This window comes from Xenopus tropicalis, chromosome 1 (genome assembly GCF_000004195.4).
Source record: "Xenopus tropicalis strain Nigerian chromosome 1, UCB_Xtro_10.0, whole genome shotgun sequence".
Classification (NCBI taxonomy): Eukaryota; Metazoa; Chordata; class Amphibia; order Anura; family Pipidae; genus Xenopus; species Xenopus tropicalis.
The window spans coordinates 179,496,566-179,522,871 of record NC_030677.2 but is presented as its reverse complement, the minus strand read 5'-3'; the positions used below and the strand labels follow the sequence as shown (position 1 = coordinate 179,522,871).

At 41.2% G+C, this 26,306-nt stretch overlaps 1 long non-coding RNA gene across 1 annotated transcript in view; it reads left to right on the top strand.

Annotated features, from left to right (window-relative positions):
• LOC105948036 overlaps positions 1-3,020 on the top strand; it is a 4,861-nt gene extending 1,841 nt beyond the window's left edge. Inside the window, exons 2-3 of the long non-coding RNA XR_001171461.3 lie at positions 1,519-1,597; positions 2,365-3,020. This is a non-coding gene — a long non-coding RNA (uncharacterized LOC105948036). The remainder of the gene's footprint in view (positions 1-1,518; positions 1,598-2,364) is intronic.
• The last annotated feature ends 23,286 nt before the right edge of the window (positions 3,021-26,306 follow it).

Below are 26,306 nucleotides of genomic sequence, written 5' to 3'. Positions count from 1 at the left end.
ACGCAAATGGCACTAGCCTGGCCCTGGCTATAGGCCGATCCGTACTGTTAGCCCGCTTATTCCTTATGCTCCAAATCATCTTACTTTCATTTTCCACTTCGTGCTCTGATTCCCCCCAGCACCCAGGCACAGGCTCCAATTCCCAAGCTACAGGCACAGGGGAAATCTATTCAAATTTGTCACATTTTCTCAAAATTATTCTTCTGATTTTTTTTTTAATTCTAGAGTTGAGTTTTTAATGATTTGTCTCAGCCCTTTTGCGAAAATTCTTTGTATATTTTTGGAAGGCGGCCGATTATTTGCAATATTTAGTTAACATACGGTATTTCTGTGGCTATAATAATATATTTAATCTTTTATATATTTATAGCAATATATATATAATAGGTGGCGATTAGATAGGTAAATGTATGTGTTTACACACACGCATAGAAAGGAAGAACGATAGATAGATGGATAGATAGATAGATAGATAGATGATAGATAGATAGATGGATAGATAGATAGATAGATAGATAGATAGATAGATGATAGATAGATGGATAGATAGATAGATAGATAGATAGATAGATAGATAGATAGATAGATAGATATAGATAATACTGGGATTGTTACAAGTGTTTCCTTTTTTAGCGAGTAATAAAGCTGAAGTTTACGAATATTTGCCAATAAATATAATAGTGTTGAGGCACAAATTTAAGTATTTCAAATCTATTTTAAAACATACAATTTAAAAAAAAAAAAAAATCAAATCGCCTAACAAAGAAAAGCGAATTGGTAAAATGACATACACACCCAGGCAGTTATACAGACTCATATGGTCATTTTATCTAACGACTTTCTTTGTTTCAATCAATCAAATACATCCGAGCGGATTTCTGTGCGGGGATTAATGGTACATTAGTGTAGAATGCAGAGACACATTGCTATGTTGTGTTAATAGGATACTTTGACTATTGCCGCATTTTTATAGAATGAAAACGAAATTCCATGTGTGTTCTATTAATTCGTGGCTGCCAGGGAAAGGCTGGTATATTTGGGCAGGGCCTGGCAGAATGAACTTGTTCTTAAGGAGACTGGCATTTGGCATTAATCAGGTAGCTGGTTAATTGCTCTACAGAGATGGAAGTATGGGTAACGCACTGCAAAACTGATTCCATTTCTATATAAATGCAGTGCTGGCTTATATAGCAAACGCATTTAATAACAGAATTGATAGAATTTTGGGGATCCTTAATAAAGGTCCGTCTCCTTGAATTGTAGTGCTTGTGACATATGGTTGGCTCACCTTTTTTCCCTACATAACGAAATAGTTAATGATGGGCTGCAAACAGTTTCCCCAGCTTGGTGCAGTTGAGGACTTGAAGCAAATAATTGCTGGATGTGGGCTCTCCGGGTGGCTGATGAATAGGTGGATCTGTGAAGCTCATGGCTGCGGTGCTGGGGGTGAAGGGGTACGCATGTTGGGGACATTTACTGGGTTGACTTTTTCCCTTGGTTTCAATTTGGACTCCTTAGGATGTGGTGAGAGAGCGACACCTGCTGGCCATGGGCAGATGCGGTAACTGTTGCCTCAGAGATGAGACTTTTTCTGCAGGTAAATAAATATAATCATTCCTTCCAACGCCTCTGCCCACCACTGAATTTGCATCATTTAACTGCACGCAGGCCTGTTTGTATTAATCACAAGGCACTAATACTGATGGGAACATCACACCTCCCCTCTAATAAGCAAAGGCAATTAGGCCAAGGCTCAGTTTATTAAGCAGCCAGATTAGTCCTGTGCCACTCGGCAATGGATGCAGCCTGGGGTATAAGGGCTATGGGCACCATCTTCCAATGTCCTTGAGGGTAACAATGACCTTGAGCAGCACCCACTGAGCCGAGACACCTGCGCCACTGCTGCCATATACTACATGCCGTTATGTACTCTTATGGGCATATGGGATGTACATTACTCTGAGCTTGGATAAACAGAATATACAGTGCCCAATCAATTACCCCAATTATGGATAATTGGTTTTCTAAGAGAAACAATTACAGATTCTTTAGAAGAATTTAAAACACCTCTTACTCGTCACGACTCACGACTGTTAATTCCGCAGATATGGGAATAGGAATATCTATATGGTATTTAGCGCTAGGAAATGTATAGTAAAACCGCGCAACCGCAACTCCATATCTGTGTCCCACAGTCATGCACATCTACCTGTCTGTCCGTCTGCCTCAATAACGAGAGATAAAATATACAGATAGATGGAACTAGATAGCCGATAGATGATAGATAGATTGATAATATACAAAAATTCGAAAGAAACAGTGGTGCCGCAAATTCATAGAATTATACACCTTATGTTTTTGTAGATTGCATTTCGAATATTTCTGGATGATTCGACGCAGTGGGGGCCTTGGGTTATATAATCGAAAGTGTTTGCTCGATCTCAGCTATTCGATATTTTATTATTGCATTCCCTGCCAACCCTCCCAAATGATTCCACTTGGTACCTTCTATACAGCACCTGGTATAGTTCCGATACAGCACGGTAGGGCGAAGTCGATTAAATGTACTATATGTGTGCGCCTTGTCATATACAATATAGCTATATAAATGTCTGTGTGTTCCCTATATATATATATATATATGTATATACCCGGGCATGCTATAATAATCAGGCTGATCACTCCACTCCTGTACCCTGCTGTCAATTAGAGGGAGGTACAAACTGTACAAACATCACACAAACCTGGGGCCCCAACTTGTCCAGCACTGACGGGTAAGGTTTGTTTGGCAGTAACCCTCTCAGTGCCAGGAGCTGTACAACCCACTGACTGGCACTCATTGCCAACAAACAAATTGCCATTTGCCAAGTGGTATGTCCCCTGGACTTGAAATAAAAGTATGGGGAACCTATACAAGAATTTGAGTGAGATGTCCAAAAATAATTGTGTATGGGAGTGTGTCTGAGTGTGCCTGTGTATATGTGGGTGTGTGTCTGACTGTGTCTGTGAGTCTATGTATATGTGAGTGTGAGTCTATGTATATGTGAGTCTGTGTGTATGTGAGTGTGAGTCTATGTATATGTGAGTCTGTGTGTATGTGAGTGTGAGTCTATGTATATGTGAGTCTGTGTGTATGCGAGTGTGAGTCTGTGTGTATGTGAGTCTGTGATTGTATCTGTGTGTGAGTCTGTGATTGTATCTGTGTGTGAGTCTTTGTGTGAGTCTGTAAGTGTGTCTGTGTGAGTCTTTGTGTAAGTCTGTGAGTGTGTCTATGTGTCAGAGAATATTTATCTGAGTGCTTGAGAGTTGCAGAAAGAGTGTCTGTGAGGGGGAGAGGGGGGAGAGAGAGAAAGAATGGGATGTGCGTGAGAGAGAGAGAGAAAGGGGGTGTTAGAAAGAGAAAGTGCGTAGAGGTGCGATTGTGTGACTGTATGTACTGTATATATGTATGTGTATGTTGTGTAGCGAACAGGTGCGAGTGGGATATTAAAGTCTGTTTCTGTTCTGTTCATGCCAAGGGGCACAATCCTAGTGCCAGGGCTGAGTATTCATGCAGGGGAATGGGAAGCGTTAATGCCATTGTACTTACCCAAATCGTGCCAACCGGATGGCAGGGCCTTCATGCCCCTTACCGAGTGTATCAGTGCCATGCCCACTCTGGTGTCCCCAGGCAACTCCCAGCAGGCGCAGTAAGTCGGGCTGCCAGTCAGGGCTAACTCCATAGTGCCCGCTGGGTGTAGGAGAGGGTGTGCTGGGCACAGTGCCCGCTGGGTGTAGGAGAGGGTGTGCTGGGCAGAGTGCCCGCTGGGTGTAGGAGAGGGTGTGCTGGGCACAGTGCCCGCTGGGTGTAGGAGAGGGTGTGCTGGGCACAGTGCCCGCTGGGTGTAGGAGAGGGTGTGCTGGGCACAGTGCCCGCTGGGTGTAGGAGAGGGTGTGCTGGGCACAGTGCCCGCTGGGTGTAGGAGAGGGTGTGCTGGGCACAGTGCCCGCTGGGTGTAGGAGAGGGTGTGCTGGGCACAGTGCCCGCTGGGTGTAGGAGAGGGTGTGCTGGGCACACTGACAATAAGCGCTTCCCTGCCTGGGCTTGTGCAGCCAGGATTTACTTTCAGGTCCTCAGATTGAGTTTAATGATTAAAATCGCGCAGTCCCACCTCCCATCACACACACTTCAATCCTCTGTCCAATGGTAGATATTCCTATACCTTTAGCAATGTCAACAACCAAATCTCATGGCTTAGGGACAAATCACAAAAATTGCACCAAGCCCTGTGACTGGAACAACTGACACAAACAAAGCATTTGCTTTTCATGGCACTTTACCCAAGTGTGGGCGCACTGGCACCAAAGGGGCATTCCCCGACTGGCACTGCCTGAGAGTGCGGCTTGGGGTATGTACCACTGACTGGCACTGGGTGGAACTGCCCTGCAGGGCCAAGGCACAAACAATGCATCCATCTCCAGGAAAGGAGTGGTTTGTACTGATCCACCCATCGCCAAGGTGTGAGTGCCAGCCGGGAATCCTACTGCCAGCCGCTCCTCCAATGCGCCCTCCGAGCAGCACAGGGCAGGCGCAGCCCAAGCTCCCAGCTGGCACCCACACCCCCTACATCTGGGTAAAATGGCCTAAACCAGCCTGTGCCAACCAACAAATAGGAACGTCATTGTCTTTCCATTAATTACTGCAGTGCGAACTGTCTCTCAAGGATAAGGAGCCTAACGAGATCCCTCTACTCGCTGTAAACTCGCAATAAACTGCACTACGTTTTATAGAATGGAATAAAATAATGTCAAATGTGTGTACAATATATATATATATATAGATAGATTATTAGATAGATTATTTTGTACAATAATTACTGTAATACATTTAGAACCTACTCAGTAATTGGAGACACAAGACTCCCCAAACTCAATAATTTTTGGGCACCTCTGTCCGTAGTTAAAGTGCTCACATACGTTTCATTTGTATGGGGAAATACCGCAATAAACAACAAAAAACCCATAATAGTACCAGTTTAGTAACCCACGGTAACTTAGTTTAATTAGCATAGTGGTTTTCTATCCGTTTTAGTAAGGCAGAGGTCTGACTGGTTGCTATAATTTACTGCATTGCCGCAAAGTTCTACCTGTATTTGTGCTCTTTATTCTTTTTCTCTGTACAGTCTCGGAGACCAAGACCTAAAGGCGAGTAATTAGTCGCAGCCATGAAAATACGTTTATTTAGTTAGCGATCACGTCTTTCTCTTAGAGAATCGGATTCAATCTAACGAACGTTTATTCTCTTCAAACGAAAGTTGTTACAACAAATTCTACTTTATCATTCTATATAATGACACTGTTTCCCCTCCTAATTTAGAAATATAGACCTTTAAAAATGGCAATGGCATACAGATTAATCGTCTATTTATTATGATATTGTATTTTTCTTATTAGCAGCAACCGAATAACGAAAATCTGAAACTTCCAGACACGAAAAAAATTCCCATTTCAAAATGGCCAGATTGATTCACTTTCAATGCATAAAACTCATTCTCACTTTCCAGAAATCCACATCGAACCCCGGGTTTTCCTGACTTTGTTTCCCACCAGGTGGCTGCAGAAAGGCGCAGTTTTAGCGCAGAGTGAGGTGCATTTTTTAAAAGTCCTTATCCCCGTTCCTGTACCCAAATAAATGTATAATAATATTTAATAGAAAGTGATATTTACTGCTAATATGACTATACGGTTTGAATCAATTCTGTTGTTTCATGTATTTATATATATTAACATGTTATGCGATTTATTTGTGCATATAAGATCTAACAATAATAACCAGTCAATTGTATTTGTATGTTTGCGTACAACTACACCATTTGCCGCTTATTTATATCTTCGGAAACTTATAGTTTATATTTATTTTCTAACATTCTGTCCAAAACAAATTGCAATTGAAAGTGCCCAAGCTTTGCGAATCCCGCCGAATTCCAGGTAGTTAAGGCCTGTGCACCTATGGTAAATAGCTACAGACTTTCTTTTGGATCGAGAGAGGAGCACACTTACGATTTATCTCTCTCTCTCCATCTATTAATATATTTATTATACACACACTGTTCTTGAGCAGATATTTTTATTTCATTCAGCTCATATTTCATAGATGCTAAATAAAATAAATAAAATAAACGTCTATTATTTCACAATCCCTTGCCTTACGGGTGTAGCAATAATTAGCAGTTTTATCAGTTGTTGGGCGCTTAGCTGTGTTACATGATCTTGTATTTGATGTTTCCCCACCGCTAACAGGAATCTCCTCTGAGCAGACTCGGCGCTAATTGGGCTTAATATGCACCCTGCCCCCTCCCTGCCTGCTGAGTGCCTGGGCAGATAATACCGATTATACATCATTTTGTTACATATACAGTCGCATACACACACAAATATACATGCATCTATATACACATTTATAGAAGTTTTAGTTCTTTAGTTTGTCTTTTTTAAATCATATTTCGTGCTGCTTTGTAGGAAAACTCCAGTCCTGTATTGAAGCTTTGAGAATAAATACCTGCATCTCCTTTGTCTCATTATAATGAAGGAGAGAAGAAACCATTTCAAATTTCCCCCAGATTAGCGCTCACCATTTAGATTATATTTTTAACTCCAGTTATAGCACTTTGCGCCAACATCTCCAGAGAATTTAAAGACCTGAAAGAGAGTTTAACCCCCATTTTCCTTCAGCAATTCCAACACAAGCACAACATTTGTTTTATCTGTTTATTTGCACAATTTACACACACACATACGAAGGTATCCAGCATAAAATATTTTGCGCTGTACCTTTCCTCTGTTGCTAAAGGCATACAGTGCGCCTACACGTTTAAATTGGTTTATCTTTACAAGCATTGGCACTATCTTGTACTGAGAAGCTTCCCATGATGGTGTTAATTAAAGCAAATGCTAATTGCAGCGAGATACGGAGGAGGGAGTTCGCTTCATTTTTCAGAAAGCTGGCGGTTAGCGACCTCTAGCGGACATAATGCAATATGCACTGGATCGTAAGTATCTCGCCGCGTACAAAGAGCCTCTCATCATCAGCGCTCAGTTTATTTAGTTTGTTTCTAGTAATACACACCCAGTCCTTATGTGCATAAATAAGTTAAAGTATGGTTTGTGGCATACATACTGCTATTTGGGTAAACAGCAATACAATACATTTAAATGGTTTTGTAATTATCCCTATACTTTGCTCTGTGTTTCTGTCTGGTCACTTAATTAAAAGCAAACATCTTATCCGTTGCTATGGGTTACTACACCTAGGCAAACTTTGTAATTTTTAATGCATATGATAATATGGGAGAGAGGGGGGGCATGCTAGATAGACATCTAAGTGACATTTCTCTAAATTCAATATTATTTACCCCTATTTTAACCTGTATGTTTAGGTGACAAATAGGGTTGTAAGTGTCACCCCCCCCCAAGTCTTAGCTTAGTTCAGTAGCTCTCTAGTTTACCTCTTTTGGAGGCACCAAACAAGGACATTTTTTTATTAATTAAATAGGATTCCAGTAAGTCTTGCATTTATAGAGATGGGGACAATATCCTGAAAGGTAAGTTTTTGATTATTTCTAATGATCCCAAAAGTTCCTACAAGTGGAGGTTTAGGGGTTTACACATTACCTGTGTGGGGGGGGAGGGTGTTAAGGTTCTCCATGGCAACTGGGGTTTTCTATTAGATCTTGAAAAATGTTTTGTAAAGTAAATTAGATGGTTTGTTAATTCTTTCTCAGTGGAAGGTTAATCAATGGGAAGCTGGGACCTTAAATTGAGGAAATATTTGGTCAAAGTTATTTTATAAAGTATTGAGATGGGTTTTTTGAAATTGTGCTACCAAAATAAGTTAAGGTGGCCATGCACCATAAGATCTTTCCACTGATATGCCCTCCTAAGGTAGGCAATATTGGAGTAAGTACAACAATGGGAAAGTGATTAGCTCAAAACAAATTGCCTGTCCTGCTTCTATTCATAGCAGACCAGTGATTTTTAACACAGAAGACTATTAGAAATATTACAGGAAATTTCACGCAAATTTTAGTGGCTTGAGTGGCAGGGAAGTATTGAAAGCAAATCAACTTGCCACTATGTAGTGATACTGGATTATTATTAGAAAGTATACACAACTAATAGCGTCAGTTCTCTATCCTCCCAAGAAGAAAAGCAATAGGGATCATTTACAGAGACCACAAGCGCAAGAGCATAAAGGCATACAATTGTGAATTAGTGATAATTCAAAAAACTTAGGTCTGGGGTCTGGCTCTGCTCCACCCCTTATGTTGCATTATGGGGATAATGGTAAGTACAGGGCTCCATTGTGGCCTACACCCTCCAGTTATGACATGCAAGTTAGGGGACTGGTAGGAGGCTTGAGGGGACACACCAATGTGCTGTATTTATTGGGGGTAGTGCAGGGCATATACAATGCAAAAACATGGAAAATGATGTATATTTCTTGCATTTTGTGTTGCACCTGATAAATGATATTATTATTACTATTATTATTAATAACATTTATTTATAAAGTAAATTCCGCAGCGCTGTACAATAAGTGGGTTTCATACATTGGACATACAGAGTAACATATAAAGCAATCAATAACCGATACAAGAGGTGAAGAGAGCCCTGCCCAAAAGAGCTTACAAGATATCTAATGAATCTGTGAAATTCAGTGTTATGATTCATATAAATATTTTACATTGATTCACCTAATGACTAGGCCGCCAACTTTTTTACCTGTGAGCCACATTAAAATGTAAAAAGAGTTGGTGAGAAACACAAGCATAAAAAATGTACCTGGGGATGCCCAATAAGGGTTGTTATTGGCTTTTTGGTAGCCCCTATGTGGACTGGCAGCCTACAGGAGACTCTGTTTGGCAGTAGACCTGGTTTTTATTCATCCAAAACTTGCCTCCTAGTCAGGAATTCATAAATGAACACCTGCTTTGAGGTCTCTGGGAGCAACATCCAAGGGGTTGGGGAGCAACATGTTGCTGGTGTGAGCCGCTGGTTGGGGATTGCCGGACTAGTCATACAGTTCTGTTCATATCAGGCTGCTAACCTTTCCCACACACTGGATGTTTTTTCCATCTCCCAAGATCAGGATTTGTGAATGAATCATATATCCACACTACCCTTTGCATTTATACAAGTTATATAAAATATACCAAATTCCACCTGAAGTCAGTTTGAGAAGAAATCAACAATACTAGCAGTCCCAGGCATTTGAGGTAAGCAATATGGTTGCCACCATACCCAGTTTCTATATGAAAAAAATGCAAATATGAAGGCACAGCACATTGGATTACTGAGATAGTTAAAGGTGCAATCATTTCCAAGTAACTGCTTTATTCTTTGGTCATTAAAATGTCATTATAATAAAAATGTACCTACCCAAGAGTACATGCCTCTACAGTCAATTCCTAACTTGAATCAAGCTAACCATGCTCATTTCTATAGAGTCAGACCTCTGCGGCTGTGGAACTGATCCATAGTGTAGCCCAGTAAGTCTCATCACATCCCCTAATGGTACAGTATGGTGTGACACCAAGATGGATGCTTATACTGGCAGCGACTCCAGAGGGTGGAAGCAGATTATCTCCCCACACTGATAGTTTGCTATTTCAGTATGTGCTGGATTTTGGACAAGAGGAGAAGAACACCAACCTACACACTGCGCCACTCCAGTCACAATATAAAGATGTCCCTCTGGCAAACTTTCTACTCTGATCTTCTTTATTTCAAATAAATGCTAGATCTTTTTCTTATTGGTCAAAAATTGTTAGTAAGTTACTAAGAGTTCTACTGAATGACCAGCATTTTCCAACGTCGGAGTATTAGAGGATCCCGCTCATAAACAAAATATCTAGATGTTTCCAGGGAAAAACAACTTCTATATATCAGTTTGGCACCTCCCCTATTCTTGGGTTAATCTTGTATATATGATGCTATGGGACACAAATGATTACATGTGTTAAGGCTGGCATACGTGCGCATTCATTTTACCATTTTCAAACTGCTGATTGTATCAGTTGTAAATGTGTGTTCCTTATTATTGTATATCTGAGATTAACAAATGCCACTTTTGGTGTGTAAGACTCAGGTGCAGGCCAAGCCGACCGGGCACCCTAGGCAACCCGGTCGGCCACCTCTCCCCTACACCTGCACTAATGCACCCCCAAGCCCCCCCATTTTAGCCGCGCATGCACAGTTCGCGGGGGGTGGGTTTGCGAAGCGATAGTTCATTGCCCCCACCAAGTAATTACAAGCAGCGGGGGCAATGAAAATGGAGCGCACAGACTAGGGGTAGGCAGGAGAGGCTCCTGCCTGGTGCCCCCCAATCATTGCGCCCTAGGCAGCTGCATCTTCTGCCTACCCCTAGTTCTGGCCCTGGTAAGACTCATAAGGGCTCATGTATTTCCACAAGTGCAGTTGCAGTTCCCACACTTTCCCCGCTGTAACTTGCACATAAAACCATTTTGCTAAAGATACTTGTGTCAAAATACACTTCTTGCACTTCCCTATAGTTACACTCTGTGCTGCTCAGTAATTCCTGCCAGTCCATCCCAGCTGGGTGCTGCTGCACCTATTGACACAGAGGAACCATGGAGCTACCCCAACTCCTGACCAGGCAGTAGCACCAAAGTGCCCTGCATCAATCACCGCATTTCAGAACAGGGCACACACACCATTTGATTACCAAACACTAGGAATGATGCCAGCAGATGCCAGAAATGATGCCAGGCAGGTTTATAAAATATTTTGGGCAATTGTGCCTGATCTGCAATGAAACACATGTGCAGCCACAGTCATTTTGGTGAATTAAACACAAGTTGCGGTAGGTGCAGCGCAATTGCATCATTTGCATCACCCCTTTGAGGCCGCAATGACACTGGAATTCTGGGAAAAAAACACTAATTGTTAGAAAAAAAAACATTTGCTCACTACACCTGCGGATGTACATGTGCCCTATAAAGTGTCGAGTTATGTCGATGAGATTTGATTCTTCTTGTCATGTTTGATCTAATTGCTCTCTCTCTATAGAGCTGTTTGCTCACATTAATTCTAATGTGCCTGTACAACAGGGGTCCCCAACCTTTTTTACCCCTGAGCCACATTCGAATGTAAAAAGAGTTGGGGAGCAACACAAACATGAAACACGTTCCTGGGGGTGCAAAATAAGGATTGTTATTGGCTATTTGGTTGCCCCTATATGGACTGGCACCTACAGGAGCTCTGTTTGGCAGTACATCTGGTTTTTATGAAACTAAAACTTGCCTCCAAGCCAATATTTAAAAAAATAAGCACCTGCTTTGAGGCCACTGGGAGCAACATCCAAAGGGTTGGAGAGCAACATGTTGCCCCTGAGACACTGGTTGGGGATCACTGCTGTACACACACAGTCAGAGTGAATGTATTAATACTAAGAAGTAGTTAATTGATTTAATTATTGGGAGCTCTGTAGCTTTATTGTGATTACATTCTCTCGATCAGTAGAGGAGTCCCTTCTTCCCTGGGCCCTGATGGTTTAATGAGGTAGGGTGTATTTTTAATAATTCATTTAATAAATACCTTTATGGTTTATTCTTATATGTGAATGTTTTATATCTTTATCATAGTCTCTCAAGTCAGAAATGGCTCTTGCGGGTTTTGTTCATGATATAAAGTTGGAACAAACCACTTAGTGTAGGGTAAATATTGTTATATTGCAGTGCCACGACCCTTTTAGCAGTTTTTGCTAAATTTTTAGCATTTTCCAGCCTCTGTCTTCAGAAAATATGACAGCATGAGCTAATCAATAGTATTATTCCTCCTATAAACTTGTAGACTAATGTACAGAACAAATCTAGTCAGGGCTTTACTGCATATTCATATGCGTCCTCTAGGGTGTAGGAGAGGCCCCAGGTACTGAGTCGCTATATCCATATTCTGCAGTCGCAGTGGTGCAGCCCCCAGGCTTCTCACAGAGGAAACCTGAATACAGGATAATTATAACAAATTGCTTATATGGATTGACAGCAGTTCTCCTATTACTTGACCAAGATCATAAATGTTATTTATACAATCTATCCCTTACTTGTTAATAGGTATGGGTTTACTCTGTGTTGGTATGATGTTAACAAATAGTATTTATGTAAGCCTATTGGTAAATAGAAGTTCTTAAAGAAACACTGTCATAGGAAAACATTTCAAAACGCATCAGTTAATACAGTAGAGCTTCTCCAGCAGAATCCTGCATTGAAATCCGTTTTTTAAAAGCACAAATATATTTGTTTATATTTAATTTTGAAAATTTACATGGGGCTGGCCACATTCTTCATTTCTCAGGGTGCCACAGCCATGTGACCTGTGCTCTGATAAACTTCAGTCACACTTTACTGCTGAGCTGCAAGTTGGAGTGATATCACCCCCCCCGCCCCCAGCAGCCGATCAGCAGAACAATGGGAAGGGAGCAAGATAGCAGCTCCCAGTAAATATCAGAATAGCACTCAATAGTAAGAAATCCAAGTCCGGCTTGGGACTCCTCCAGTTACATGGGAGTAGGAGAAACAATAGGTTAGCTGAAAGCAGTTCTAATGTGTAGCTCTGGCTTCTTCTGAAAGCTCAGACTCAGGCACAATGCACTGAGATGGCGCCTACACACCAATATTACAGCTAAAAAAATACATTTGTTGGTTCAAGAATAACAATTTAAATGGTAGAGTGAATTATTTGCTATGTAAACAGTGTAATTTAGAAATAAAACCATAAAAATCATGACAGTATCCCTTTAAGGTTCCAAATGCTTCTAGCTAACCCAATACATCATGTATGCAACTTCTAATCTTGGAAAAGGCAGGGTGTTGCAGAACTATGATTCTTGGGATGAAATCAATAACTGGGTGCTAGTGGTTCTTAAAACAAACAATAACTTCTTTATTGGCAGGAACATAGCATTACTCTCTTGGAGAATAGGCACATATAATACAACTATACTCACAAATAGAACTTTCCAAAGTGTTTTCCCATCAGGATCCAGACACCAGTTGCAAATAGTCAACTTGCAAATGTTGAACCCCAAGTTTGTACACTTGAATCCCTATTGTGGGTTGTACACACAGGTCTCTAATCTTTCTACTAACCTTGTAGGAGCATCAGGCTGCTCACAAAATTCCATAAACATGGCTCTCACTCCTAGAGCGAGCTATAAAAGAGAATATCCGTACAACTAACTTCACCTACTAGGCCTACCTCAGCCTAGGGTTCAACCTTCCTCCACTTTCCTGTCCAGATGGAATCCAAAGAAACAGAGTAAGCTCTGTCTGCTTCTCCATTTTATACTAATAGAACAAATGCTCCTCCTGGGCAGTTATAGAACTGCCAGAAACAGTCTCCCCTCCTAACTGCAATTTAGGACCCAATTAACTGTCTATAAACTTTAAGGGACTGCATGTAAACATAAAGGACAACTAATTTATCAGTTCCCTACCTTCGTATTTTTTTGATAAATTGAGACCTATTTTAAAACAGAGTTCCAGGTGCCCCTAGTAAGTTTGCTGCAAACATTGGCTCTCTCAGCTGATTCTGTAGGGAAAAGGAAGTCTAATGATACTAATGCATCATAAAGAGGTAGTTATATAAGCAGGAAAACTAAATAATATTCTTTTAAATGTGATGTATGAAAATGTGATGTTACAAATATGAGACAACAAATAGAAACTGATTATTCAGAACCACATTTTAAAACAACACACGCAGTTTCCTGTACTAATCATAACAACTGTTAGGAAGCTTAAACATTGTTGGGCTAATGACAAGGCAGAACAAACACACGAGGCCAAGGGGAATTTCCACTTGCTGGTGTTTAGTTAGTCATGTTAAGGCTAAGAAAATATCATTAGGACACAGGCAGCTTTGGAATTTCCTTTGCTACAAGCAATAGCTCGGGCGATGATTCCGCAGGTCTGTAAGTGTTATGGGTGAGTGTGGAACGATAGTTTGCGGTGGACAGTTAAAATATTGTTGTTGTTCTACGAAAGTGGATTAGTGATTTAACTGTTGTGCAGATGTCAATGAGACAGTCAGTCAGTGTATAGTACCAATGTAGGTGGGATCTGTAATACATACCTTACATAGCTTGGAACAAAGGAAAAGACTTTAGCATGGGTGTGTGTAGGCAACTCCGCCTCAAGGCAGGTGTTAAAGGGGTCCTCTGCCCAAAAAGTATTTTTTTATAGCAAAAGAAAATATCATTCTAATCAACCTTACAATATACATCAGTTATATGTGTTTCATTGTTTTAAAAAGATCTCTCTGCCTGTGAAAGAACTAGTAAGCTGGGTGAGCTAATATAATAAATAAATCACAGTTTTCCGGCATAGTGAAACAGGACAGATTCACTACTAACCACATACATTATAATAATACAGGTATAGGACCCATTATCCAGAATGCTCGGGACCAAGGGTATTCTGGATAAGGGGTCTTTCTGTAATTTGGATCTCAATACCTTAAGTCTACTAAAAAATCAATAAAACATTAATTAAACCCAATAGGATTGTTTTGCATCCAATAAGGATTAATTATATATTAATTGGACTACAAGGTTCTGTTTTATTTCTACATAGAAAAAGGAAATCAGTTTTAAAATTCTGAATTATTTGATTAAAATGGAGTCTATGGGAGACAGGCATTCCGTAATTCGGAGCTTTCTGGATAATGGGTTTCCGGATAAGGGGTCCGATACCTGTACTGTGTAACTGTGAGGCTAACCAGACAGAGTTATCAATTCTCCAGCTTTTTTAAACCACCTTGGCTCTGCCCTAATACCTGGCCAGGGGCATATCAATTTGTAATTGCCCCAATACCAAACACAAAGAACTTCAAGCTGTCACAATATCATTGGGGGGGGTATGGAATGGTTGGGAGATTCTCAAAACTGGTCCCAACAGGAGAGTGTCCCTTGCCCAGGAGGCTTGCAATTTCTATCCTGTCATTAATTACATACTTTAAAACTACTACTTGCTGTACTTCAGTGCAGCTGTTGGTGAATCTATCACAGCAACCTTCTCCATCAGCCCCATTATTTTGAATTCCTCTGCTGCTGCCCCTCAGCTCCAGTCCCATGTTACTTAGGGGCACATTTACTAAGACACGAATTCGAATCCGAATTGGGAAAATTCCGATTGGAAAACGAACATTTTGTGACTTTTTCGTATTTTTTGCGAATTTTCGGCGCCTTTACGACTTTGCGGAAATTGTCGCGACTTTTTCGTTACCAATACGATTTGCGCAAAAAAACGCGAGTTTTTCGTAGCCATTACGATGCGCTCGTATCTTGTCGTGACTTTTTCGTATTGAGCGCTCGTAAGCGGCGGGTGAAACTTTCAGACTTAGCATGATTTTGGAAGCCTCCCATAGGACTCAATGGCACCCTGCAGCTCCAACCTGGCCCAAGGAAAGTCTCCCATAGGACTCAATGGCACTCTGCAGCTCCAACCCGGCCCAAGGAAAGTCTCCCATAGGGCTCAATGGCACTCTGCAGCTCCAACCCGGCCCAAGGAAAGTCTCCCATAGGGCTCAATGGCACTCTGCAGCTCCAACCCGACCCAAGGAAAGTCTCCCATAGGGCTCAATGGCACTCTGCAGCTCCAACCTGGCCCATGGAAAGTCTCCCATAGGGCTCAATGGCACTCTGCAGCTCCAACCCGGCCCAAGGAAAGTCTCCCATAGGGCTCAATGGCACTCTGCAGCTCCAACCCGGCCCAAGGAAAGTCTCCCATAGGGCTCAATGGCACTCTGCAGCTCCAACCCGGCCCAAGGAAAGTCTCCCATAGGGCTCAATGGCACTCTGCAGCTCCAACCCGGCCCAAGGAAAGTCTCCCATAGGGCTCAATGGCACTCTGCAGCTCCAACCCGGCCCAAGGAAAGTCTCCCATAGGGCTCAATGGCACTCTGCAGCTCCAACCCGGCCCAAGGAAAGTCTCCCATAGGGCTCAATGGCACTCTGCAGCTCCAACCCGGCCCAAGGAAAGTCTCCCATAGGGCTCAATGGCACTCTGCAGCTTCAACCTGGCCCAAGGAAAGTCTCCCATAGGGCTCAATGGCACTCTGCAGCTCCAACCTGGCCCAAGGAAAGTCTCCCATAGGGCTCAATGGCACTCTGCAGCTCCAACCTGGCCCAAGGAAAGTCTCCCATAGGGCTCAATGGCACTCTGCAGCTCCAACCCGGCCCAAGGAAAGTCTCCCATAGGGCTCAATGGCACTCTGCAGCTCCAACCCGGCCCAAGGAAAGTGTCCCATAGGGCTCAATGGCACTCTGCAGCTCCAACCCGGCCCAAGGAAAGTCTCCCATAGGGCTCAATGGCACTCTGCAGCTCCAACCTGGCCCAAGGAAAGTCTCCCATAGGGCTCAATGGCACTCTGCAGCTCCAACCTGGCCCAAGGAAAGTCTCCCATAGGGCTCAATGGCACTCTGCAGCTCCAACCCGGCCCAAGGAAAGTCTCCCATAGGGCTCAATGGCACTCTGCAGCTCCAACCCGGCCCAAGGAAAGTCTCCCATAGGACTCAATGGCACCCTGCAGCTCCAACCTGGCCCAAGAAAAGTCACCATACTGAAGCTTGAATGAATCCGAATCTTTCGTACTCGGCGCGAAAGCTGTGAAAAAGTTGCGACTTTTCGCACAAGTATTAACGCTACGAAAAAATCGCCAGATTTTGCGCAACATTCGGAATGGCAACGAAAAAGTCACGACAATTAGCCGAAAAATCGCAAAATACCGATCATTACGAAAAAAACGCAATCGGACGCATTCGGCCAGTTCTTGAGTAAGTAAATGGGCCCCTTAGTGTCCTATGTTAGACCCGCCAGTTGCATTATTTGCTCCTGTCAGACTCCTTCCACTGAGTTTTGGTTGGCTTTGGAGATTCCTAGTTTAGTTATTGAATAGGTCTGGAATTTATCTAATCAACTGTCTTCAAATTGGTGGAGAACCAGGAGCATAGCAGAGTTTCTCCATATCTATGTGTTTGGAGAGGTGTTTAATGTTACAGTTGGTGAGGGAACCTTTACTCTGAGCTGGGTGAGTTGAATGGCTAACTGACAGGCTAACTGGGTGAGGTTGACATCCTTTGGTATGGACTTGGAGATGACGCAGGTACTAGACTTCCAGCCCAGGCTCAGGGTCAGTCAATGAATACCTGCGGCCATCTTTTTGTAGTTGTGGTGTCATGTATGAGTTATTTGCAGGAGGGGGTCTAAAGTAGGAAATACGGGGGATAGCAAGTCATGTTATATTGTTTTAGTAAATGAGCCCTACTAGCATTTTTAGGGTTTGAGAAAAACCATTGTAATGGCCCTGGGAGGTTATTTTCAGGCAGGGAAGATACAGATTTGCAATCAAAGGTGAAACGCATTTTTGCTACTGAATAGCAGTTGAGCATTGATTATTTCCGAGTTGTTGACCTTAGCTTTTGACCTTGAAAATATTATTTGCCACTTGACTCTAATGAGGGAAAAATTACCTTTCACATTTGAAGAGGCAGCTCATCCCTAAATGAATAGCAAATGGTTTTCAAGTAATTTCTAGCTCTGTAACACTTAACAAGAAAATGCCATTATCGGATTCACGTTGACTGACTGCAATTTCATCCTTTTCCGTTTGTTTTTTGTCAATAAAAGTCGCTGCGTGCCATAATTTCGTAACCAATGACAGATGCGCTCAGGTGTGCTGCTTACACTGCCTAGGCCCGATATCAACGCGTCTCTGGGAAATATTAAAGTCTGCGTCAAAGATGAGAAACTAATCTAAGATACACACTTAAGACTTAGATTTTCCATTTGTAGAATTAATATGTAATATAAGGGACTGACAATAGTGAATTACTGGGGGAAAAAAATGTTATTAATGATGTCTTGGTGACATTATAAATCAGCAGTGGCAAGTCAACTTAGTTTGTATACTGTCAGTGAACGAGCACAAAGAGAAAATTACTTTCCCGAAATCCGCTTGTAACACATTTATTACTTTGTACAGTACTGATTTCTTTTATCACGTCTCCACTCCTTTCCCGACTGTAATCCAGTGCTATAATAAAGCTTCTCAGCCAGACGCAAACATTAAGACTTTGAAAGGCTGCGCGCACCAGAAAAGAAAGCGCACGTGTACAAAGGATATCAGAAAGGTATAGCATCCAGTGCCACACAGACCAATTAAAGGGGGAAAGGACCCTGATCATTAATAATAAATAAGAATTTCCATTTGCAGCAGTTTGTGGCACTTACATCAATACACTTCAAAGCATATTTTTTTTATAATGTCTTGTCATTTTCATTTTTTTCAGTTTAATGAAATCTTTGTTGTGACTTTGGATCCTTGGCAATCTGATTTCTATACTGTAGCCTTGGCTGTTACAGCCTGAGTAAAGTTGCAAATTACCTTGATAGATTCAAAAAAACTGAGCCCCATTGTTAAACTGGCTTCTCTTCTTCTGGGCATGTCTGGTTTGATGGAGAATGCTTTTCAAGGTCTCTTTAGGTAACCGAGCATGTTATTAAACCCTCTCTGATCAAAGGCAACAGATGAATATATTGTTAATGACACTTCTGTGAAGTAGAAAGACTGACGTCCAATGATCTCAGTGCATCTATCAGAAATGCCATTTTATAGCTGGTCGTAACATAAATATAGAAGAAAAGGGCAGTGATTCAAAAAGAGCTGATGGCCTCTATGCAGATTTAAGCACTGACAAATACACAATGTGATTCCTACTTAAATGAAGCCACGAGTAAAGCTGGCCATACACGCACCGATATTATCATACAAAACCTCGTTTTGTACAATATTCGGTGCATGTATGGCATGTCGGCGAGTCGACCGATATCGCAGGAAGCTGCTGATATCGGACGACTCGCCGATCGGCCAGGTTAGAAAATTTTGATCAGGCGCCATAGAAGGCGCCTGACCAAAATCTGCCGTCAGGGCTGAATCGGCAGAAGGAGGTAGAAATCCTATTGTTTCTACCTCCTTATCTGCTGTTTCAGCCCTGACTGTGTGTGGCGGATCTGACGATGTTTCGTGCCACCATCGTCAGATCGCCACGTGTATGGCCAGCTTAACACCAAAGGTTTGTGATTACAACTGGCTCTTTTGCCTCAACACTCATAACCCCTTCCCCATATTTGTTTGCGGCATTACTGTACCATTAAACAGAAACTCCTATTACATACATGTTAAGATACATATTTACCATTAAAGCAACAGAGCATTTATGTAAAAGCATGAACATGGCTGCTCACAATATGGGGGAAGTTTAAACCCTGAATCCATATTTGTCATTATCTCTATCTATAGTAGAAGAACCTAATGATTTTATGCCCTCGTGGATATTTAGATTCAGAACATTTTCAAAGATGGGAAGGCTATTTATAGCTATATAACACCTGAAAAGCTAATATCTAACATAAAATCTGCAAATATTTAGCCAATGCTTAACATAGTAGAAAAAGGTCACATGTTCATCGAGTTCAACCTATTATGCCTAAATATAACCTGCCTAACTACTAGCTGACTCGGAAGGCAAAAAACCCCATCTGAAGCCTCTCCAATTCACCACAGAGGGGAAAAATTCCTTCCTGACTCCAAGATCGGCAATCAGACCAGTCCCTGGATCAACTAGTACTAAGATTCTCTATTAAGCTTTATTTTGTCACTTGATAAAAAGCCACCGAACCCCCTTCTTGAAGCTATATAATGTATCAGCCAGTACGACTGATTCAGGGAAAGAATTCCAAAACTTCACAGCTCTCACAGTTAAAGCCCCTTTTTTAATATTCAGATGGAACCTCCTTTCTTCCAATTGCAAGTGTCTCTTTGAAGAACCTACTGGCAAATAAAGCATTAAACAGTTAATTATGTGGTTCGCTTATATATTTATACATAGTTAGCATGCCTCTCTTTAAAGGAGACATATCCTATAAAAATTAAGAATGTACCAGAGAATTATACTTCTCTAGATATAGAAGGAATGTGCTTAAAAAAGTTGTGTTTCAGACTGATTTATTGAGAAATTCCCCCGAAACCCCACTAGTCCCGCCCTTCTGTTCCACTTCCTGCTGGCTGAATTCTCTGGATGTGCAGGGGAGCCGGCAGCCCCTCAGTATAGGCAATGTAGGATAGGAACCAATCAGCAGCTAGGCTGACCTGATAGGGAACTGAAGCCTGTCTTTGCTTGTGAGTACAGGGCTGTGATTGGCTCTCCCCCTCCTACTGTGCTTCTGGCTGGGACCGTTAGGACACGCCCACTCTCCATTTCAAACTCGGACAGAGAAGTGATAGGATCTATAGGGAGCTCCAATAAAGGGGCCATTTTTACAGAGAGGATTCATTTTTAGCACAAAGTGAAAGCAGCACCGTATATTATTCATAATTGCCTACAAAATTAGGGTTTTCCCATTTATCCTATATGTCCCCTTTAAACACCTCTTTATCAGTGCAAGCAACTTGGCCAGTCTTACTTAACAAATGAGACTTTCCATACCCTTTACCAGCTTAGTTGCCCTTCTTTGAACTCCCTCTAATTCAATAATGTCCCGTTTGAGCACAGGAGACCAAAACTGCACGGCATATTCTAGATGGGGCCTCTGTAAAGTAGAAGAATAATCCCCTTCTCCCATTTATTTATGCCATTTTTAATACATCTTTGCCCTTGCAGCTGCTGCGTGGCATTGCTTGCTACAGCCAAGTTTATTATCTACAAGGACTCCAAGGTCCTTCTCCATTATGGATTTGCCTAGTGCAGTCCCATTAAGGGTATAAGTGGCTTGCATATTTTAACATCCCAGGTGCATGACCTTACATTTATCCACATTAAATCTCATCTGCCACTTAGCTGCCCAGATTGCCAGTTGGTCAAGATCCTGCTGCAAGGATGCCACATCCTGGCTGGAATTAATTGGGCTGCAGAGTTTTGTGTCATCTTTAAGCAGTGATACATTGCTTACAATACCTTCCACTAAGTCATTAATATTAGATAAATGTAGACCCAATACAGAACCAGGCAGGACCCTAAGAACCCAATTCCAAGTAGAGAATTGACAACCACCCTCAAATTTCATTACTAAGACCAATAGTCCTTAGTTTCGAAAGCAGTCGTTTGTGGGGAACGGTATCAAATGCTTTGGCAAAATCCAAATAGATCACATCTACTGCATCCCCACTGTCCAGCTTCTTACTTACCTCCTCATAAAAAGCAACTAAATTGGTCTGACATTACCTGTCCTTTATAAAGCCATGCTGATTACTGCTCATAATGCCATGCTCCAGAACATATTCTCGAATGTGATCTTTTAACAAACCATAGGCGTCTGAACCAGGGGCGGGCGGATGGGAACCCCCTCCCCAAACCACTTCCCCCCGACTGGTTTTCGAAGTTGTGGCTAAACTGCCGAAGACAGCAATGGAGGCGGAGGGGTGGGCAGCGCAGGCAGAGGGGCGGGTGGTGCAGGTGGAAGGGCGGGCTTTAGAGGGGCTCACTTTGGTCACAAAAAGTGGGCATGGCCAAAAATTTTGCCACAAATTCCCCCCAACAAAAAACTGTAACTGACGTATCATAGTTATCATTTGTCATTTGGATTATATGAAAGATTTTTAATTGCTTTTCCCATTGCCTGGCAACCCCTAACTACTAACTAAGTATAAGAACCCCAATAGTGCCAGTTCTGTCGTTTTACAATTGTTCTGCCTCTTGCAGCTTGTGAAAACCAGTCTGTGAATAATACGTTTTTTTACTCTTTTATTTTAATATACCAAGTACAAAATGTAACATTGAATCACATTACATATGTCTTTATAAAAAGAGATTAAGAGATCTCGTACTTTTACATAATGCCTCAGTTACACCAAGGGATTTAGTAACATTTTAAAAAATAATTTCTAGATTTTCAACTCTCAGTTGAGCCAAAAGTAGCAGTCCGAAAAATCTCAGAAATCTTACCTTAAAAAATAATTGTAAACTGCAACGGTGCTCAGAGAAGTGCCTGAATAAGTCGACAGCAAGTCATTTTTTGTGTTTAAATCCCCTATAAAACTAAACATCGGTTCCCTGGGTAACTAAGGCAGACAAAACCCCACAAAAACCCTGCACACCAGAAAAAAACTTCCCCAGGGAGGTATTTATAATTAAAAAAAGCATTTTATTCATTTAAACATGATACAAAAAAGTATCAGACTTTAAACATTATCCATCAAAAAACAAATAAGAAAACAAATAATATTACGTTTTTGTCTCATGTTTAAATGAATAAAATGCTTTTTTAATTATAAATACCTCCCTGGGGAAGTTTTTCTGGTGTGCAGGGTTTTTGTGGGGTTTTGTTGATATGTATAGTCCTCTTATGGGGGGATTATTAAAACCCTAGCACCTGGATACTTTATACTTTATTGTTGTTTTTTTGTATATATTTTTTTGGCAAGGATATTCTAGCCAGGAGTGCCCTCCATTTCTCTAACTAAGGCAGACCACAGGTATAGCGGTGCCAATGCTTTACATATGTGCTTGTATTTGCTTGTGTGTGTGATTTTGCGGATTATTATGTCCTATACTGGGGTCTTTCTAAGAATCCAAATATGTCCTACACTTTAATTTTACCTTTCTTGTTTTGCACCAAGGCAGTGACTGATCTACATTTGGAAGTGAGCAGAGCCTCTTCTGATATATAAATATATATTTCACCATAGAAGGAAAATAGAAAGCATTTTATCTCAACTGTCTTTTTCTTCTCCAGAGGAAGTGTCTTCGTTGTTTAAAAACTGGTCCTGGCTTCATGTTAAAAGTCATTTTACATCCATTTGTGCAAGTGGTTCTTCAGCTCAGACTTAAGCCTTTATTTGAAATAACCCCAGCAAATACAGCTTGAAATTATATTAGTCTGACAGCCACTGCTGGTGCTATTTTGGAGTGTGGCTTCTTCTGAGCAGACTGCCAAGTGTTCAGTGGTTTTCTATTGGAGACATAATTTCATGAGGTACAAGTTTGGATAACTAAACTTATATTTTTCCAGACATATAGCAGGATTCTTCTTTACTTCTACATAGAAATATGTCTGGCGAGTTAACCCACAAAACCTACTAATCTTCTCAGCTCAGCTATTCTTAGAATTTTAGGGATTGCAAATGGTCATTTACAGAAACCTGGCAGGTCCCAGGAGGCCCTGGTGCTTCTACAACCAACCACAAAGGAGATGATGTGGCTGGAATATAAAGATGCTTTATACTCCGATGGCAGAGTAAGATCTTTGTGTGCACCACTATGCGCCTGCAAAACTTGTGCACATTAGAAGAAAGCCTTATATATTCTCTAATAAACATGCTTTTTTTTTCGTTCATGGGCATGTTTTCTTGATCTGATGACATAACAGCACACAAATGGTATCAATTGAATCATTCTAACTAATATTAAACAAACTTTCTGGAAAGACCACTAGAGATTTTCAGGTTTCGAATGCTTATGAGGATCTTATAAAGTGGCAGTTATTATCACAACACTAGGGCGAGCCATGGGTGGGTGGAGGAGGAGGAGTGGTACTTTTTCTTTTTCCGACAGTACTGCGTACTTAAAGGAACAGTTCAGTGTAAAAATTAAACTGGGTAAAATATATAGACTGCACAAAATAAAATATATTTCTAATAGAGTTAGTTAGGCAAAAATGTAATCTATAAAGCCTGGAGTGGGCAGATGTCTAACATAATAGCCAGAATCCTGCTTCTTGCTTTCAGCTCTCTAACCTCTTAGTCGGTCAGTGACTTTAGGGGGGGCCACATAAGACATAACTGCTCAGTTAGTTTGTGAGCACGCAGGTCAGATTCAAAAGCAATCTAACTGAGCAGTTATGTCCCATATGGCCCCTCACAAGTCACCGATTGGTTACTGCCTGCTAACAGCTTAGAGAGCTGTAAAGGAGGAAGTAGTGTTCTGGCTATTATGTTCAACATCTGCCCACTCCAGCCTAACTAAATATATTGAAAACATTTTTTATTTTGTGCAGTCTGTCTACTTTGCCCAGTTTCATTTTTAGACTGAACTTGTCCTTTAAAGTACTAGATGTAGGCTTTTAAAAAGGAAAATAAAATATTAATTTGCTCACAATATTGGGTCAGTGCTGCTCAACACAGGTAATATCACCAGTCACTTTACAATATAATTTAGTAAAGTCTAATGTGAGCCCTGGAGTTAGGTAGGGGTGATAAATATTAAGTCGACCCACAGACTTCTACATGGACATATATTGGGAAACAATAATTCTAAGACATTGCCTCAGTCTAAAGCATATTTTGGTAATGTTATATGTAAACACTGACAGGCCTTTCCCTGTCCTCCCATATCAAACACACGATTGCAGACTTTGCAGAGCCAACAATTGGATTATTCACATGGTCACTAAATAGTTTGTGAACGAAAAGGAAAGAATTGTAGCTGTTGGCCTAGTTCATCTCTCTGTAACTGAGGCCAGTGGTTGTTTGAGAAGAATATAGTATATTCTTGTATAGATTCTCCTGGAGGCATTGCTTGCATTGGATTTAGACCATATTCTACCAAAAAAGTCTTTACATGGTGAAGGAATTCTGCACTTACAGGTCTTATCTTGGTACAAACAATGAATTTAACGTTTTGGCTGTCACACCAGGCTTTCACATCCCAGTTAAACCCCCAGAAGAGGGAAAGACACTGATGATGTGACATCATATAGAGGATAAACAGCATGTGATGTAAATGACCGTTTAAGCCTTGAGTTTATGCAGATACGGAGCTTTTTATTCTTCACATATGGAAGGGAAGTGGGCTCAGCTGGGATCATTAAAATATCCAATAAGGCTTGCAGAAACCCTGACAAGTCATAAATCAAAGACAGACTTCTTTGTTTAATTAGTGATGAGGCCACAAAAGGCTTTCTTCTCCAACACATATGATCAGCCCAGAATGGCCCTGAGAGGCTAGCAAGTATCACATGATAAAACAGATGGCAATTCTTATACATAGTTTTCACTTCTGCCGATCTGGACATGATACTGGGGCCTTAATAACAAGAGAAACGTGCTGCCGCCTGTTATTAGACCTAAATTTTCAAGTGGCAGGACCTCCTAAAACCATCAGGAGCCTCAGCTTCCCTAATGGGGCAGTGTACCCCGTTGTGCAACATGAGTTCAGCGAATAGGGTGTGTGCTAAACATACTTCATGCCTATTGGTTTAGAAAAATCTGATTTTTTTTCATTATTTCCTGATCTAAATAGGGGTAACAGGGAATGGAATGGAAACTGTTACATAATTATAACTTCCAGGTTTTTGCAAGTCAGTTTATCAAATTACAAGTTAAACCCTTTGCATAATGGACATCTTCTTATCTGCAAGTCAAGCACAACAAACTGTTGAAGGCAGGTGGTTATTAATACAGTGTTCAACTAAAAGTAGCTAAATGTGAAATGGCCCTTTAGGATGCAAATCTAAATTCGAACAAGAAACCTGTTTATCTTATTAGTTACAATTGTATTTTAGTGCAGGTGTTGAGTATTTTGGGTTCTCTGTCAAAACATACTTATCTAATTAAGTTTGAGAAACTTTGTATTTTTTAGTGTTAAGTGCAGGAGATCAAAGGAAAGTGAGGGACTTTTGAATAAGAATCCGAGAGTGTGGGCTGAGCTGTTAAATTTGGGACTGTCCCACAAAAATCGGGACAGTTGTGAGGTATGCATCAGTGCAGGACCCCCATGTAATTTACAATTACATGGGGGTGATATACTAAAAGACAGAGGTTACACCAGTTCCACTAACGCAGGGCAAGCACTTGGATGGACAGTGCTGTAGAGTTTAGGCTATTTTATAGATGGCTTTTATAGGAAACACGGTGCACAGCATATTATTGACTCTCTTTAACGTTTACCATGTCCTTAAAGCCCCTGTTAAATGTTTTCAGACAGCATGTACTAAGGGAGATTTCAATAAAATAGGCAGAAAAAAAATATCTGAAAATCTTTTGTGCCCAAACTGATCCATATTGAACGAAAATTGCATTCAGACAAAAGTCATTTTTATGGGTTCAATATGATGTTATAAAAGCTGATCTTTCTACTCACAACAGGTATAAAGTAATACAAGCCATGTGTGGGAGGAAAATCAATGTCAAAGGCTGCCTTTGTGCCTGTTGGGTTGGCTGGTCAGTTTCTGCAGCGCTGATGCTCCCTTCAGACTCAACTTTATTTCTTGTTTTTTTTTTTAATCTATGTTTTTTTCTGTCATATCCAGAAGTTG